Genomic DNA, 21,119 nt, shown 5'->3' with positions numbered 1-21,119 from the left:
TAGTCCTATAAATGCCATACACAAAACAAGGATTATAACTATACCAAGTGCTCCAGATGATAGTGTGATCGTAGCCTCCGACGTCCGTTGAATCCCCGAGCTATTTAGGCTACACTATAAGGAAATGGAGAAGAGAGAGGGTAAGCATAAAGCTTAGTAAGAAGCATACAAATATATAACAACAACTTTGCCATTTAACAACATGCTCTTAATACAAAAGTAGGCATAAACATAACTTACTCATCACTATCCAATTCCCATCATATAGCATATATCGAACTCTCATCTTATATATATATAACGAATAGGTACATGTATTACTCACAAAGCGGTTATACTTTTCTCATGATCTTAAACCATAAATCTCACCGTTGAACCATTCCTAACACTACTGGATATTCATTAAGCCTCAAACACGGGGTGGGATGCTAATGCCATGTCCCAGACATGGTCTTACACTGGCTCATCTCGTAGCCGATGCATGTCCCAGACATGTCTTACACTGGCTTACATCTCGAGTTCGATGCATGTCCCAGACATGTCTTACGCTAGCTCTCACCTCAATGCCGATGCCATGTCCTAGGCATGGTCTTACACTAGCTCACAATAACCCATATGTCATGGCATGAATATCCGATTTATTTCCTATGGTTCAACCGGGAATGTTACTATCTCAATTTTCTTCATGCATTCTCATTTCCACAATCAAGCAATTCATGCTAAATCAATTCAACACATATAATGACAATGTAGTTGTGTTATTTGCATACAACTTACCTCGGGTTACAAAATATGGTGACTAGTCGATTTAATCAATTTACTTGGCTTTCCCCCGATCTAAGTTTGGAGTTTGAATTTCTTGATCTATAATAACAAAATTCACACTTTTAATCATTTTATCGATCTAGGCATTCAATAAATCTATATTTGAGCAAAATGACCATTTTACCCCTCGGTCTGAAAATCAATTTTTATCAAATTTCCTTATCATCCAATCCTAACCTACCCTTTATCTCTCTTATGAAAACCCTAAATTTCCAATATTTCACAACATTACTATCTATTTTACCAACTTTTACAAAATAGTTCAATTAGGGTTTTCATGAGAAATACCTTAACAAAAGTTGTCTATTTCACAACCAAGACTCATATTCTTCCATAAAATTTCAGAAAAAAACCTATTTACTCTCATGGAAAAACCCTATACTTTCAACCATTTTGCAAAATAGCCCCCCCATTTGAAAACTCATGCTTCAAGGGGTCCAAAAATGTAAAAATCATCAACAAAAGCATATGAATCACTCACTTGCAAGAGGAATAAGCTCTTGAAATTTTTGAAGCTCAAAATCCCCAAGTGTAACACCCCGAACCCGAGATCGTCGCCGGAGTCGAACACGAGGTGTTAACAGACTTCAAACCACTTATTGAGAATTTCCTAGACAAGCTGCCAATCTGTGTACTAGTCGCTTCAAAAATCATATCTTGAGTTTTACAACTCGAAAATCAGTTTCATAATTTTTCCCTGAAACTAGACTCATATGTCCATCTACAGATTTTTTTCTAGAATTTTTTGTCGAGCCAATTAGTACATTTTATTAGTTAAAGTCTCCCCTGTTGCAGGGATCGACTACACTGACCTTTGTGCGTTACGAATTGGATATCTCCCTGTACAGGGCTTCAATACTGATGCCGTTTGTTTCTATAGAAACTAGACTCAGAGAGGAATCTACACATATATGGCATGACTCCTAATTATCTCTGGTTAATTTACAATGATTTTCCAAAGTCGGAACAGGGGATCCAGAAACCGTTCTGGCCCTGTTTCACGAGAACTTTAATATCTCTTAAAATACAGCTCATATGGTCGTTTTGTTTCATCCATATGAAAATAGACCCATCAAGCTTGAGTACGTAATTTTTTTAGCTATTAATTCCACTTCTACTATTTTTAGTGATTTTTCGATCTCATATCACTGCTGCTGTCCGCAACAGTTACTGCAGAGACTATGCCAATTTCATGAATCCTTCCTTAGTCTTACTACTCATCCATCATACGTGACACAAATTATGGCCACCTTATCAAAATTAAGGTTTCTAAGACTCGTGGCTATAGATTCTAGCATCCCACTCAAACGACCACATAGGCCATTTTCACATGGCTTAAAGTTTACAACCCAAAATTTAACAAAACAAAATAGCTCATACACTCCTAAGTCGACTAAGAAGATAATACCAAAGATTGCTCACGGTGTGATGACTTCGTTGTGATTCTGAACACCCAAAAGGAGACGAGCCCAAGGAACCTAAAATGGGTGACAAGAAAACACCGAGTGAGTTTATAACTCGGTAAGTCATAAGCATTCCACAACCATCCATTAATACAATTATCATAAAATGAAATAATGAAACAAGGCCAAATGTTCCACCATACCGAACTATACCATAGTTCCTTAGATCTTCGGATCAATCTCATACCAAGTCATACATTTACATTTCATATACTGTTCAATAGGATATTTGAAGCAATTTCCATACATCATTTCATTTCCGCAACAATCATGCAATCAAATGAACTTTCATCTATTCCACGATACCTTATTTACGGAATGCAATTGAAATCATCACATAGATTTAAATCTTACCAACTCCACCCGAGCATAAACATAGCATCTATTAGCCATGAACTCAAGGTACTTACTCTTTCCGCTGTCCATGCTCATCTCGATAAAGTCACGCCTCCATATAAATGTTCAATCGGAGATATGTGTAGAGTTCGCACACATAGTGCTTAATACTCAATCACGCACACTTAGTGCCATATGATTCAAGCCCGCACACATAGTGCCATATAGTCCAAACTCGCACACTTAGTGCCGTACATTACAAGCTCGCACACTCGGTGCCAATCTAAATCACCGTACACATCTATTTCTCGCACACTTAGTGCCAAGCAAACTTCCTACACATTTCACTATCTCTTTTACGTTCAACATTATCATCTTTTCATACACATACATTTGTATATATTTCATCTCATTAAACACAATTGCATAGATATTACAATCATTTAAGCAATATCAAATATATGCTTAATGACTTACCTTGTGTTGGGTAAAAATAGTCCAAGTCGGCTACTCGATGACCTTCGCCTTTCCCTTGCTTGATTCTCCTTCTTTAACTCCTTGAGCTTAATCAATAAATCAACTAGTTTAACCATCTTGCTAAACATTCATAATTCAATTACACATGCATATGTATGTTTGTATATTCGGCAACCATCCTCACTTATTACCCATTTAGTCAACAATCTAAGCCAAGATAAGGCTTCAATATGGTTGCCTCTAACCGAATACATGCTCACCAATTTCCCTTCATGTGGCCGAATATACATGTCCATGTTGAGACCATTTATGCACTTATTACCACACAAAAACAGCATACATTACTAACTAATACCTTTCCATATTGTAACTCAATACACATCTATCATTTCCTTCATAACCAAAACATCATCATAAATAAGTATATACCTTAAGATAGTATATACGTCATACCAATACATCATGCTCAAACATATATACATATATGTATGCTAGAGCCGAATCTCAAGTTGATTGTAACTAAACATGAACATGATTTCGAAACACAAATCTTACTCTCCATGCAAAGAGTAAATCACACTTGGGGATGTACCATGGCCGAATACATCGAACACCATAATTTTGGTCACGATTACACAAAGAACTTAGTATATCATTCAAAATGCTCAAAGAAAATCTAAGAGTCCTCAATCCACCATCACATGTATCATCATCAAGCTTCATATTTAACATGCAATGGCATTAACTCAAAATCCACCTTGGCCAAATACCATCCCCATGATATAATAAAGATTTGAACCATGGGCTAATAAGAACATCAAGTTAGCAACCAAAACATGCATGAATCTCATGGCACAACATCAAACATACCTTAATCTTGATGCAAATATACCCAAACCTCTTCCTAATCCTCTTCCAACCCAAGCATGAAGCAAAATTCCTCCTTCCCTCTAGTATTTTCGGTCAAGAGAGAATGAAATGGATGAGCAAAATTTTTTCTTTTCTTTTCTTCCATGGACGGCAATGGGGGTTTCACTCACACGTTTTTTCTTTCTTTACTACCCATGCTTATTTGTTTATTGTTTCCCCCTAATGCACCAACAAAACATGTTTCATAACATGTTTAGCCCATACTCCCTTGTCATGGCCGGCCATCACTTGTAAAAAGGGGGTATTTAACATGCAAGGCCATTGTTTTGCATGCATGCTTTAATTAGTCATCATACATTTCCCCATCATACTTTTAAAGTTTTCTACTAGGTCCTTTCTAGTGAAATTCACATTTATAACTCTAAATTAAAGCATCAAAATGTCACACATGAGTTAACACATATTATAGGCATCAAAATAAATATCAAATTATTTTTATGCCTCGGTTTTATGGTCCCGAAACCACATTCCGACTAGGGTCGTTTTAAGGTGTCACAACTCTCCCCACTTAAGAAATTTTCGTCCCGAAAATCTTACCGTAAATAGGTTTGGGTATCGCTCCTTCATAGAGTTCTCGGGTTCCCAAGTAGCTTCTTCCATCCGTGTTTGAGCCATAACACTTTTACTAACGGAACCCTTTTGTTTCGCAACTCCTTCACTTCACGAGCTAGGATACGAATCGGTTCTTCTTCATAACTCATATCGGCTTGAATTTTAACCTCTGATGGACTAATTACGTGCGACGGATCAGACCTATAGCGTCGAAGCATTGAAACATGAAAGACATCGTGAATCTTTTCAAGTTCAGGGGGCAAAATCAAACGATACGCAACTGGACCGACTCGTTCGGATATCTCATATGGCCCGATGAACCTCGGGCTCAATTTGCCTTTACGGCCAAATCTGAGTATCTTTTTCCAATGCGAAACTTTAAGAAACACTTTATCTCTCACTTGATACTCAATGTCTTTTCGTTTCAAATCCGCGTACGACTTACGACGATCGGAGGCTATCTTGATTTTCACGGATTACTTTTACTTTCTGCTCAAAGATCTTTAATCAAATCCACTCCAAAAGTTTTGTTCTCACCGAGCTCGGTCCAAAACAATGGTGTACGGCATTTACGCCCGTATAAGGCCTCGTAAGGCGCCATCTTAATACTTGATTGAAAACTATTGTTGTAGCGAATTCAATCAAAGGTAAGTACTGCTTCCATGAACCACTTGAACTCGAGGATGCAACATCTCAACATATCCTCAAGTATCTGAATTATCCGCTCGGATTGACCATCAGTTTGGGGGTGAAAGGCGGTGCTGAAATGTAACTTGGTACCTAAAGCTTCTTGCAATCTCTTCCAAAATCGCGAGGTGAACCTCGGATTTCTATCCGACACCACAGAAATCGGTACCCCGTGTAATCTCACAATCTGAGAAACATACAATTCAGCTAGTTTATTCAATGAAAAATCCGTATGCACGGGGATAAAATGAGCCGACTTAGTCAGTCTATCAACAACCCAAATCGCATCCTTCTTGCTCGCTGACAATGGCAGTCCAGACACAGTCCATTGTGACTCGATCCCATTTCCACTCGGGTATCGTAATCGGCTAAAGTAATCCTAAAGGCACTTGATGTTTCGCTTTCACTTGTTGACATATTAAACATCTCGAAACAAAGTCGGAGATGTCTCGTTTCATACCATACCACCAAAACCGTCGTTTCAAATCGTTGTACATCTTCGTACTCCGGGTGGATTGCCATTCGGCTACAATGGGCTTCGTTCGAATCATTGAAATAAGTTCAATTCTTTGGAACACAGACGACTTCTTAACCTCAAACAATCATCATCACCAATATGAAACTCGATTCCTTGTTCGAACACACTCATTTCGTTTTGCAACCAACTCATCATCAACTTTACGAGCTTCACGAATTTGATGAGTCAACAATGGTTTGGCCTTTAATTGGCTACTAACACATTGTCGGGTAGAATAGACAAGTGTACATTCATTGCTCGTAAAGCAAGCGGTGATTTCCGCTTAAAGCGTCCGCAACCACATTAGCCTTTCTGGGTGATAATCAATGACAAGCTCGTAATCTTTTAACAACTCGAGCCAACGTCTTTGTCGCAGATTTAAGTCTCTTTGAGTCATCAAATATTTGAGACTTTTGTGATCCGAATACACATGGCACTTCTCACCAAATAAGTAATGTCGCCATATCTTTAAGGCGAATCGATGGCGACCAATTCGAGATCATGGGTCGGATAATTTTCTCATGTAACTTCAATTGTCTCGACGCGTAGGCCACAACTCGACCTTCTTACTTTAATACGCAACCTAACCCAAGTAGGGAGGCGTCACTATAAATGACAAATTCTTTGCCGATTCGGCCGCACTAAAGTTGGAGCTTAGTTAAATGAGTTTTCAATTGATCGAAACTTTTCGACACTTTTCCGTCCATTCAAACTTGACATCCTTCAAAGCGGTTTAAGTCATGAGTGTGGCTATCATCGAGAATCCTTTTACAAACCGTCGGTAGTAACCGCAAGTCCCAAAAGCTCCGAACCTCGATAATATTTCTGAGGCTTCCAGTTAAGTATAGTTGAAATTTTACTCGGTCGACTCGAATACCGATGCAGATACCACATGACCCAAGAAGCTAACCTCTCTAACCGAACTCACACTTGCTGAACTTAGCATATAACCGCTTATCCGTAAAATTTGCAACACTAATCTCGGTGCTCGCATGTTCGGTCTCATCTCTTGAATAGACCAAGATGTCAATGAACACCACTACGAACCGATCCAAATATGATCTCAAGATCCGATTCATCAAATCCATAAATACCGCGGGGCATTAGTGAGCCCAAACGGCATCACTAAGAATTCGTAGTAACCATATCTCGCTCAAGGCGCTTTGGGTATATCCGAATCTCGAATTCATGAATCGATAATAGCCCGATCTCAAATCTATTTTTGAAAACACCGAGGCTCCTTCATTGATCGAACAAATCATCGATCTGCTGATAACGGATATTTGTTCTTTATTGTCACTTTATTAAGTTGACGATAGTCGATGCACAACCTTATGGTTCCGTCCTTCTTTTTCACAAACAACACTGGTGCACCCCAAAGTGAAAAACTCGGGCGAGCAAAACCTCTATCCACCAACTCTTGCAACTGAGCTTTCAACTCCTTTAATTCCGTTGGTGCCATACGATACGGAGCTATCAAAATCGGTGTGGTCTCAGGTACAAGCTCAATACCAAACTCTATCTCCCGAACAAGTGGCAAACCCGGTAATTCTTCGGAAAAAACATCCGAGTATTCACAAACCACCGGCACAGATTCGGGTTTTATTTTTAACTCCTTATCATCAAGTACATACGCAAGGTATGTTTCGCACCCTTTTCTTACATATTTCTGAGCCAACATTGATGATATTACAGCTGGCAACCCCTTCAAGTCCATAGACTCAACTCGGATCATCTCGTTATTTGCGCATCTCAAATCAATAGTCTTACTTTTGCAATTCACAACCGCATCATGCACGGTCAACCAATCCAACCCAAGAATAACATCAAATTTATCGAACGGCAAAAGCATCAAGTCCGCCGGAAAACAAGAACCTCGAATGACTAGGGGGCATTTCTTACACACTTTATCGACCAGCACATAACGACCAAAAGGATTTGACACCCGAATTACGAACTCAGTAGACTCAACAGGTAGAGTCTTACTAGATGCTAAGGTTTCACATACATATGAATGAGTAGATGCAGGGTCAATCAATGCAATCACACTAGTATCAAAGAGAGTGAAAGTACCAGTGATAACGTCAGGGGAGGATGCCTCCTCTCGTACGCGGATAGCATATGCTCTAGCAGGAGCACGAGTCTCGGATCGAACAACTCTATCAGAGACCCCTCTCTGATTACCACCCCTACCTCCTGAAATCCTCGGGGGTCTACCTCTAGCCGTCGTCCCACTAGATCTTACACCTTGCATCTTATTCTTCTCATCTAGCTCTGTGCAATTTCTAATGAAGTGGTCCCTCGAACCGCATCCATAACAGGCCCTATTAACAGACTTACCCCAACATTCACCTATGTGTCGTCTTCCACATTGGGGGCATTCGGGCTTTTCTTGACGATTATTGCCCACACTAGCTACCGAGGTAGCTCGTGAGTCCATCGATGGTCGTGCTCTAATGGAAATCCCCGCAATCGCCCTCGACTTATTTGTGTCCTCTCTGAACTTCTTTACAGCCGAAAATGGAGCCTTGCCCGTCGATCTTTTATGATAATCTCTAGCTTCAAATTCAGCCTTCCTCTTCTCCCTTCCGAGCTCTTCCGCCTTGCAGGCTCGTTCAACTAGTGTTACAAATTCTTTTATCTCCAAAATACCCATCAGTAGCTTTAACTCTTCATTCAATCTCTCTTCAAATCTTTTGCACATAGCAATCTCATCAGCCACACACTCCCGAGCATACCGACTAAGTCTTACGAACTCATGTTCGTATTCAGATACCGTCATACGACCTTGCTTAAGCTCTAAGAATTCCTTACGCTTTTGATTGATGAACCGTTAACTAATATATTTCTTTCGAAATTCCGTTTGGAAGAAATCCCAAGTAACTTGCTCCTTTGGGACTATGAAAATTAAGGTCCTCCACCAATAGTAGGTTGAGTCTCGCAACAAGGATATAGCACATTTAAGACATTCATCGAGTGTGCATGACAGTTCATCAAACACTCTAATGGTGTTATCAAGCCAGAACTCAGCCCTTTCGGCATCATCAGTAACTATGGCCTTAAACTCCTCGACCCCACGCTTCCTAATCAAGTCCACAGGTAGTTTACTCAGCCTCACAGGATCAGCAACTGATGGCATTACGGGCTCTTGGGGTGGATTATTTATATTTGGGAATGGTTGGACAGCCGGATTGGTTCGGGCATAATGCGCGACCCACTCGTTCATGGTGAAAAAGGCTTATTTCGCCCCTTCATCTTGATTATTCGCGGATGACTGAGGCTCATCAGGCGGTGTCCCTTGAGCAGGAGCAGCAGCTACACTTTCAACGTCATCCGCCAAGGGTCTCTCTACCCCAGGTTCCATTTGCTAATCAAAACAAAAATTTCAACAGTCAGAAGTCATCACATTTTTAAGCACTAACACATTGGCATGTATAGCTAGACTCACACGCGCTACGGTAATCCTAGAACCGACAACCATAGCTCTGATACCAATAAAATTGTAACACCCCGAACCCGAGATCGTCGCCGGAGTCGAACACGAGGTGTTAACAGACTTCAAACCACTTATTGAGAATTTCCTAGACAAGCTGCCAATCTGTGTACTAGTCGCTTCAAAAATCATATCTTGAGTTTTACAACTCGAAAATCAGTTTCATAATTTTTCCCTGAAACTAGACTCATATGTCCATCTACAGATTTTTTTCTAGAATTTTTTATCAAGCCAATTAGTACAGTTTATTAGTTAAAGTCTCCCCTGTTGCAGGGATCGACTACACTGACCTTTGTGCGTTACGAATTGGATATCTCCCTGTACAGGGATTCAATACTGATGCCGTTTGTTTCTATAGAAACTAGACTCAGAGAGGAATCTACACATATATGGCATGACTCCTAATTATCTCTGGTTAATTTACAATGATTTTCCAAAGTCGGAACAGGGGATCCAGAAACCGTTCTGGCCCTGTTTCACGAGAACTTTAATATCTCTTAAAATACAGCTCATATGGTCGTTTTGTTTCATCCATATGAAAATAGACCCATCAAGCTTCGATTACGTAATTTTTTTAGCTATTAATTCCACTTCTACTATTTTTAGTGATTTTTCGATCTCATATCACTGCTGCTGTCCGCAACAGTTACTGCAGTAGACTATGCCAATTTCATGAATCCTTCCTTAGTCTTACTACTCATCCATCATACGTGACACAAATTATGGCCACCTTATCAAAATTAAGGTTTCTAAGACTCGTGGCTATAGATTCTAGCATCCCACTCAAACGACCACATAGGCCATTTTCACATGGCTTAAAGTTTACAACCCAAAATTTAACAAAACAAAATAGCTCATACACTCCTAAGTCGACTAAGAAGATAATACCAAAGATTGCTCGCCGGTGTGATGACTTCGTTGATTGATTCTGAACACCCAAAAGGAGACGAGCCCAAGGAACCTAAAATGGGTGACAAGAAAACACCGAGTGAGTTTATAACTCGGTAAGTCATAAGCATTCCACAACCATCCATTAATACAATTATCATAAAATGAAATAATGAAACAAGGCCAAATGTTCCAGCCATACCGAACTATACCATAGTTCCTTAGATCTTCGGATCAATCTCATACCAAGTCATACATTTACATTTCATATACTGTTCAATAGGATATTTGAAGCAATTTCCATACATCATTTCATTTCCGCAACAATCATGCAATCAAATGAACTTTCATCTATTCCACGATACCTTATTTACGGAATGCAATTGAAATCATCACATAGATTTAAATCTTACCAACTCCACCCGAGCATAAACATAGCATCTATTAGCCATGAACTCAAGGTACTTACTCTTTCCGCTGTCCATGCTCATCTCGATAAAGTCACGCCTCCATATAAATGTTCAATCGGAGATATGTGTAGAGTTCGCACACATAGTGCTTAATACTCAATCACGCACACTTAGTGCCATATGATTCAAGCCCGCACACATAGTGCCATATAGTCCAAACTCGCACACTTAGTGCCGTACATTACAAGCTCGCACACTCGGTGCCAATCTCGCCACCGTACACATCTATTTCTCGCACACTTAGTGCCAAGCAAACTTCCTACACATTTCACTATCTCTTTTACGCTCAACATTATCATCTTTTCATACACATACATTTGTATATATTTCATCTCATTAAACACAATTGCATAGATATTACAATCATTTAAGCAATATCAAATATATGCTTAATGACTTACCTTGTGTTGGGTAAAATAGTCCAAGTCGGCTACTCGATGACCTTCGCCTTTCCCTTGCTTGATTCTCCTTCTTTAACTCCTTGAGCTTAATCAATAAATCAACTAGTTTAACCATCTTGCTAAACATTCATAATTCAATTACACATGCATATGTATGTTTGTATATTCGCAACCATCCTCACTTATTACCCATTTAGTCAACAATCTAAGCCAAGATAAGGCTTCAATATGGTTGCCTCTAACCGAATACATGCTCACCAATTTCCCTTCATGTGGCCGAATATACATGTCCATGTTGAGACCATTTATGCACTTATTACCACACAAAACAGCATACATTACTAACTAATACCTTTCCATATTGTAACTCAATACACATCTATCATTTCCTTCATAACCAAAACATCATCATAAATAAGTATATACCTTAAGATAGTATATACGTCATACCAATACATCATGCTCAAACATATATACATATATGTATGCTAGAGCCGAATCTCAAGTTGATTGTAACTAAACATGAACATGATTTCGAAACACAAATCTTACTCTCCATGCAAAGAGTAAATCACACTTGGGGATGTACCATGGCCGAATACATCGAACACCATAATTTTGGTCACGATTACACAAAGAACTTAGTATATCATTCAAAAATGCTCAAAGAAAATCTAAGAGTCCTCAATCCACCATCACATGTATCATCATCAAGCTTCATATTTAACATGCAATGGCATTAACTCAAAATCCACCTTGGCCAAATACCATCCCCATGATATAATAAAGATTTGAACCATGGGCTAATAAGAACATCAAGTTAGCAACCAAAACATGCATGAATCTCATGGCACAACATCAAACATACCTTAATCTTGATGCAAATATACCCAAACCTCTTCCTAATCCTCTTCCAACCCAAGCATGAAGCAAAATTCCTCCTTCCCTCTAGTATTTTCGGTCAAGAGAGAATGAAATGGATGAGCAAAATTTTTTCTTTTCTTTTCTTCCATGTACGGCAATGGGGGTTTCACTCACACGCTTTTTTTTCTTTCTTTACTACCCATGCTTATTTGTTTATTGTTTCCCCTAATGCACCAACAAAACATGTTTCATAACATGTTTAGCCCATACTCCTTGTCATGGCCGGCCATCACTTGTAAAAAGGGGGTATTTAACATGCAAGGCCATTGTTTTGCATGCATGCTTTAATTAGTCATCATACATTTCCCCATCATACTTTTAAAGTTTTCTTCTAGGTCCTTTCTAGTGAAATTCACATTTATAACTCTAAATTAAAGCATCAAAATGTCACACATGAGTTAACACATATTATAGGCATCAAAATAAATATCAAATTATTTTTATGCCTCGGTTTTATGGTCCCGAAACCACATTCCGACTAGGGTCGTTTTAAGGCTGTCACACCAAGAATGGCTGAAAAATCGATGGTAATGAAGAAAGAATGAAAGAAAAGATGATAGCTAGGCTTAGGCATTATTTTATTACACATTATGTCATCTAATTACCTAATGTTGACTTTTCAACATTTTTATCTCCCATGGCAGGACAAGCTAAGATCTAAGGGTATTTTTACCCTTTAAAGACCCCAAAATTAATATTATTAACAATTTAACACCCTTAGCTATCAATTTAAGACTTTTGAACTTTATGCGATTTAGTCCTTTTTCACAATTGGGCTCACAAACGTCAAAATTAACTCATCAAATTTTTCATGCACTAATATAAACATGCTATGACTCTAAAATAACAATAAAATAATTTTTTAAACTTTGGATTTGTGGTCTCGAAACCACAGTTTCGACTAGCCCCAAAATCAGGTTGTTACATAGCTGCGAGTGGGTTATTATGCATGCAGTGGAAAAGTGCCATATTGTAAGGTTACATTCCAAGTGTTTGTCTTTATTAAATTATGTGTTGTACTAAGTATGATGTAATAATTTAAATTCTAAATACTTTCTATTGTTTCTTTGAAATTAAGTCTTTAAAAAATGATAAGAATACTGTTTTAAATAAAGAGTGTTTGTTTACTATTTCGAATTTCATTAAGTATTATGTGAAGTAACACTTGAGATTCAGACCTGGTGAGTCGGGTCGGGTTGAGGGCATTACAAGATTAGGTCATTAATTGGAAACCATCATTGTCGGGCAATTCAGGGTGGTAATTTGTATACTCAAGTCATCATTGCCGAGCAATCCAAGGTGACGGTTTTATCATATCATTTAGTGGGAAAACCATTATTGCTAGGTAATCCAGGGTGGTAATATATAATTGTATAGCGTCATTTTTTTGGGCAACCCGGGGTGATAGATCTGTGTAATATCTCGAATTAGGGCCTAATCAGAATAGTGGTTTCAGGAACACAAATATAAGATATAAATAATTATTTTATAATTATTTTGAGGTCTATGATATGATTGCATGATTGTGTGAAAATTTCGTTAAGAAATTCTATGCATAAAGTGCTTAATTTGAAATTAGGGACTAAATTGAATAAGTTGTAAAACTTGCATTCTAGAAGCTTTTAATATGAAATTACTTTGGAATATTAATTAGGAGGTCTTAAATAGCAATTTATCCAATTTCTAAAATTTTGGACAAAAATGGGCTTGTATATGAAAAATTACAAAGAAAGGCATTAATGACATTTTTGTCATTTGGTAAATATAGTCATTAAAAAGGGAAAAATAACACAAAAATGGACTCATCTTCTCTATAAGGGCTGCTGAATTTTGCTTGTCACCATAGCTAGGGTTTTCAACATTTTTAAGCCTTGATTGTAAGTGATTTTCTAGCCCGTTTTTAATGCTCTTTTCGATTTTAAAATCTAGAAAGCATGTTCTATCATTTCCTAGCAATATTTTGAGCTAGGATGCATGTATGAAAATTTACCCATGTGTGAAATAATTGTATTTTGATGAATAATGAAGGAATATGATGGTTTAATGTGTGTTTAACAACTTTTACTTAGTAGTTTTATGTGAAAACACCTAAAAAGGGATTTTATTGTAAAAAAAGGGTAAAATTGATGGTAAAAATCTAATTTTTGGTGTAAAATATGGGCTGTTATGGACACTAGGAAATTCAGCTATGCCTAGATGTCATGGGTAATGCATGTAACTCATTGTACAAACTTAAGGACTCAATTGTAAATAATTGAAAAGCTAGGGGTAAAATGGTAATTTTATCCAAGCCCATATTAGGGGCTGTTTTGATGAATGTGTATATTGAATAAATTAATTTGGTATTTTAGATCAAGATAAATGAGATTCGAGTCGTGATCAAGGGAAAAATAAAGTTTACTAGGAATAGGCTCGATTTCTAATATTTTGTACCGAGGCAAGTTCAAGTGTAAATGTGGTAACATAATTGTCATTTTAAGTAATTTAATGATATTTATATGATATGATGATTATTATCATGAAATATTATGCTTTGTGGTTATTATTGAGTAATATGCAAATTATGTGAGCTACTTAATAAATATGAAATGCTACCAAGTATCGGTTCCGACATTCCGTGGAAGACGACAAAGATGTGTGATTGAGGAAAATCCCATTTGAACCTTGGGAATAGATTAGGATACAAGTGACATGTCACTAGGATATTTGAATTCCGAACTCGTTGAGTTGAGTCCGAGTTCACTTATGGATGTGAACGCCTGAGCTCGTTGAGTTGTGTCCGAGTTCGCTTATGGGCGGCTTACATGGTAGCTTGGCTACATAATTTTCGCAGGCTATTGAGTTTGTCTAGCTGCGGGTATGGCACTTATGTGCATGCAATCCTTGTATTCGAATTATATTCTGATGTGTTCAACAGGTGAATCTTAAGTGAATAAGGAGAATACCTAAAACAAATGTGGCATGTTGGTAAGTGTGGTGAATGAGAAAATTTGACAGATATGTGCTTAAACCCTTGAGTTGAGAACTTGGTATGATGAAATCATGGTAAGATAGTAAGTGCAAATGTAACATGAATGTCTTGGTGATATTTATGCAAATGATGTTTTATGTTGGATTGCATGATTATGTTACTTGCTATTTACATGTGAACTTACTAAGCATTTATGCCTACTCCCTCCTTTCCATTCTTCGTAGTTTTGACAAGCCAGCTCGGAAATTGGGAACGGTCGGAGGCTCGCTCACACTATCCGTGGACCATTTTCGTATAGTGGCTTGTATATTTTGAGTATGGCATGTATAGCGTTATAATCATTTTGTGTATATGATCTTATGATATGGCTATTGAGTGGTAAGAAAATGTTTGGTAATGATTAGCCATTGGAATGGCTAATCAAGATCATATTTGGTGTTATGTATGCTTAATGTGCTATCTAATCCATGGAAATTCATAAAAAGGTGAAATTTGCTATAAAATAGTATCATATAGCAGCAGTGATGTGAGTTTGAAAAATCACTAAAAATAGTAGAGATGGAACTAGATGGTGAATAAAATATTAAATTGAATCTTATTGAGTCTATTTTTATATGGAAGAAACAAAATAGGTAAATGAGTTGTATTTTGTGAGAAATTTGAGTTTTGGTGGAACAGGGTCGGAGCGATTTCTGAATCCCCTATTCTAAGGTCAGAGCAGTCAAACATGGAAACAGGGGAAACTTTAACTAATAAACTGTACTAATTGGCCTGACCAAAAATTCTGGAAAAAAAATTAGTAAATAGGTATATGAGTCTAGTTTCAGGAAAAATTTACAGATTTGAATTTTGAGTTTTGTAACTCGAGATATAAATTTTTTTAGCGACTATGACGCAGATGGGTAGTTTATTACGAAAGGTGAAATAAATTGTTTGAAATTGTTTAAGTGATAAATTAAGTCTGTTAACGCCTCGTGCTCGACTCCGGCGACGGTCTCGGGTAAGGGGGTGTTACAATCTATGTATTCGTTTTGAGTTCATGTTGGTTAATAGGGTTAGGGGTGAACAAAACTCAATTCGAATTGAAAAAATCGAAAAAGAATCAAATTTCGAGTTCTAGTCGAGTTGAATTTTACAATTCGATTAACTCAAATAATTCAAGTAATTCAAATAACATATTGGTGTAAATACCCTTTTGGTCCCTATCAATTTTGAAAATAAGTAAATTGGTTTCTTTTTAACAAAAATTACAAAAAGAAATTAAAATAATTTTCAAAAATTCAAAATATTTATAAAATTCCAAATTTTATTTTTAAAATTATAAAATTTTCAAAATTTTCAAAAAAATGTAAAGAAAGTTAAAATTTTAATTTTTTTCTAAAATAATAATTTTAGGACCTAAATAAGTTAATTAATGATTCAAGTTTGTCACACTAAATTATCTCAGCTTTTATTAATATTTTGTTTTGAAAAAGTTTTCAAATATATTTGGTTTCAAATTTATGTATAATTATTTATAAAGTAACAATATTTTAATTTGACATGTTTAATTTTTTAATCTAACACGAACAATTTCACTCAATTCGACCCTAATTTTCAACCTAACATGAACAATTCACTTGATTCGACCCTACCTGACTCGAATTTCATTTTAGTTGACTCAATTAAAAAAAAAATCAAATCAAGTTAGGGTGATATAAAAAGACTCGCCAACTCGATTAATTCACATTTTTTCACTTGATTCAACTCGACTCTATTCGATCAAATGCTCACCCCTAAATAGGGTTATAAACGAAAGAAATGCTTAATTGATACATGAAATGTTATATTCCATGAAATTTCAGTATGCTAAATGAATTAAAAACAAACCTTGGGGGTCGATTGTGGTTTAATGAGTCAATAGACTCGATAATGATATGCAATATATTATAAAGTGAGACTTATATGCATATACATGTTTGCTAAAGATGATCGACCTGATTAAACAACGAACAAATAAAAATAGCGGAAGAAATTGAGAAATTGAACACACAAATTTAATGTGGAAAAACCCGTCCAAAAAGGATAAAAAACTACGGGTAAAGATAATTATTCTATAATGGCAAAAGAACGAAGAGTACAAAAGATAGGGATAAAAACTAAACCCAAAAACCAAGAACCTTCAAAATGTAAACACAAAATTCTCTAAAAGTGTTATGAGTTCTAATATCTAATGGGTGTATTTTCTAAGGTTGTAAAAGAGCCTATTTATAAGTTAATTTCATAGGTCAAATAATAATAAAATAATCTAGACTAATTAGAGTTTGATTGAAACAAATAAACATAATTTAATTGGAAGATTATTTCTCAATTTTGATTGAAATTGGAGTCATACTCAACAAATCTCCACCTTGACTTATATTTCCACAACACCATCTTTGCCAAAGGCCGCCACGGGCCAATCTTGAATTATATAGGGAATTATCTAAGTTGAATTTGTGCTTAGAAACTAGAAGACTTCTAGCCTTCAACTTGTACACTGCCAAATTAAAACTAACCCGGGTATGATTTTCATAAACACAATGTCCTAACTTTTTAAAACCTGTATCCAAAAAAGAGCCTCTCTTTAACAAAACGTTCATACATTTTTCCCTCTTATGACCAAGTTGTCTCCGCTCCAAATGAGTTGACTTTGACTCCGTAAGGGACGAGGGACGTTTGATTTCATCGGTCACTGTAGAACCTTCTAGAATATAAAGACTGTCGGTCCTTTTACCTTTTAACAAAATGAGAGCTCCATGAGATACCTTAATGCCGCTCAACTCGATGTTGATTATGCATCTTTTCGAGTCTAAAATACTCAAGGAAATGAGATTCTTTCATAAATCAAATACATACCTGACATCTGAGAGTGTCCTAACCGTCCTATCGTGCATCCTAATTTTAACAATACCAATACCAATTACCTTACTGGATGAATCATTTCCCATGCGCACAACTCCACCTTCAATTGAACTGTATGTGGAGAACCATTCTCTAATGGGACACATGTAGAAAGAACATCCCGAATCTAGAATCTACTCGGATATAAGTTTGTAGTTATCACTCGTTGACACTAACAAGAAATCATCACTGCTTTCATCGGCCAAATTAGCACCAACTACATCTTCCTCATTACTGTCAACAGCTCTTTTATTTCTTAGTTTATAATAATCTACTTTAATGTGACCTAACTTTTTACAATAGCGACACCTTTTGTCTTGCTTCTTTGATGCTACCAAAACGGAAGCTTGCCTATCTGCCTTGCTATCCGAACCAAACTCATTGTTGAGTTTTCCTCTACTCAACAAATTACCCTTCACATATTAGAACGAGAGTTTTTCTCTGCTATAAATCAGGTCTCCCTGAAAGACTTGTATGAAGGGGGTAAATAGCACAATAATAACATAGCCTAAACTTCATTGTCAATCTAAACTTCAATGTTCTTTAAATCATTTAAAAGAGTAATGAATTGACTTATATGATCTCTAAGAAGCTCACCTTCGTTCATGCGAAACATAAATAGACATTTCAACACTAAACGAGAGTCGCATAAAGAGTTTCTCACCTTTTCCACAAGGCAGATGAGGTCTTCTCCATCAATACCTCCTGCAATATCGTATTCACGAGGCACAATTGGATTGTACACAAGGCCTTTTCATCAAGCTTTTCCCATTCTGTTTGATTTAGATTCTCAGGCTTTTTCCAGGTAACAACCTTTTTTAGGCCGGTTTCAAGTAGAATTGCCTTCATCCGAACTTGCCACAGATTGAAATTTGTGACACCATCGAACTTCTCAATTTCAAATCTCGTTGCTGCCATCTCTGAATGGGCTGATCTACGAAAATTGAACTAGCTCTGATACAACTTGTTGGGGACCGGCCTGATTAAACAACGAACAAGGAAAAATAGTGGAAGAAATTGAGAAATTGAACACATAAATTTAACGTGAAAAATCCCTTCCAAAGAGGATAAAAACCACAAGCAAAGATAATTATACTATAATGGTAAAAGAACGAAGAGTACAAAAGATGGAGATAAAAACTAAACCCCAAAAAACCCGAAAACAAAGAACCCTCAAAACGTAAACACAAATTTCTCTAAAAGTGTTATGAGTTCTAATATCTAATAGGTGTATTTTCTAAAGTTGTAAAAGAGCCTATTTATAGGCTAAATTCATAAGTTAAATAATAATAAAATAATCTAGACTAATCAGAGTTTGATTGAAACAAACAAATAGATTTTAACTGGAAGATTATTTCTTAAATTTGATTGAAATAGGAGTCATACTCAACAAAAAGTAAATTATATTGATTGTAGCTATATATTTTGCATGAAATGAACCTAATAGCTTATGAAAAGGTTGATAATTTGGTGAACTTATATGCATAATCATTGGTTATATTTGTGCCATTATGTAAATGAATGTGTTATATATAGAATGGTTGATATTTGATTTGGGGTTGAATTTGTGCTTGATGCGTACATATATTTATTTATCTTGAATTAAAGATTACCACTGAGTGATTTGCTCAGCATACAATTTGTTTTCCATGCACAGATTAGGTTTTTTTACTTTTGTTATTAGTTGGCATGTACCTAATAGGTTAAGTCATGTTGGTTTTGGTATTTTAAAAATGATATATGTTTGCTTATATGTATATATACAATTTAGATTTAATATAGTTTGGTTTAAGTATTTTGGTTTTTAATGTTTTTATTTGCATGTGGTAGGTTGAATATGGATTGTAATGGTATCAAAATCTAGTTGAATTAGTATAATAGTTTACAATGTTAATAGTTCTTGATGAAATAGCAAGAATATAAATTGGTATGACATGCAATAGGTAGTTAGCTTATAGTTGATATGATGTTAACTGATGTTGGTTGAGGATTTGGTATGTAAATTGATGATATAATGTTGAAATTGTGAACTTATTATGAATTGATGATGTTGTGAATTGGTGAGGAAAGTTGAAGGTTTTCACCAAAAAGATTTTGCAAAAATAGTATGTGACGTCGCGATGAGAAATGACCTGTAATGTCACATTGAGACGAGGAACATCGTCTTCTCGATGAGGCCAAAACAGTGAGTGACATTGCGAGCGATGTTGAGTGGATTGACGTCGTAATGTGACAAACTATTTAACGATGTCATGACATCAGCCCTGTATTTTGAATCTTTTACAATTTAGTATTGATTCGATCTTAGGTTAGCTTTAGAGCTTCTGTAAGCTCATATAAGACTCTAGAATGTTTATTTATCATTATTTGTTTATACTGTTCATATTTGCATGTTAAATGGCTAGAATTGTGACTATTTTGATCATAGTTGCAACAAATGTGACACCTTGTAGCTCTGACTCAGTGATCGGGTCGGGTATAAGGTGTTACACAAAGATTCTAACTTTCTTTCTTTTTCCAATATTGAAAATTTAAATTTCAAAATACAAAAATCAATTAAATAGATTGTTGAAAAAAATTATCCTTTGATAATGCTAACCCATTTGTTACTATAATATTGAAATTAATTAAATTAATCTCCTTCTAATTTTTAAAATATTATTTTATGTTTTCATATTATTCTTAATGAAATTAACTCGATAACTCATATTTAATAATTTTCTGCAAAACTTAAATTTCTTTTGATTATATAATATTGAATCTTTCATATTAAGTTAAAAGTAAAGAAAATCTTTGCAATTAATTAAATTAATTGCTTGTTCTTCATTTGGGTAAGAAGTGATGAAAAATTCAGAGTTTTGTTTGGCATGAAAGAAAAATTAATTAATTAAATTTAATTAATAAAATTAGTTAATTAAATTTAATTAATAAAATTAATTAGTTAATTAATTAATTGTAAGGATTCTTTTTTCTTTTAAATTAGTATGAAATACTGGGATCATATAATCAAAAGAAATTTGAGTTTCATGTGCGATAATTAAATATGATTTATATGAGTTGATTTTAATATGAAAACATAAAATAAAATTTTAAAATTTAAAAGGAGACTAAATTAATTAATTTAATTAATACCAATGTTATATTAACAAATCTATTGACACTAACAAATGATAATTTTTTCAATAACTTATTTAATTGATTTTAATGTTTTGAAATTTAAAATTTTAATATTTAAAAAAAGAAAGAGGTTTAGAACTTTTGGC

Source organism: Gossypium arboreum, chromosome 6, assembly GCF_025698485.1.
Source record: "Gossypium arboreum isolate Shixiya-1 chromosome 6, ASM2569848v2, whole genome shotgun sequence".
Taxonomy (NCBI): Eukaryota; Viridiplantae; Streptophyta; class Magnoliopsida; order Malvales; family Malvaceae; genus Gossypium; species Gossypium arboreum.
Note: the sequence above shows the minus strand (reverse complement) of the source record.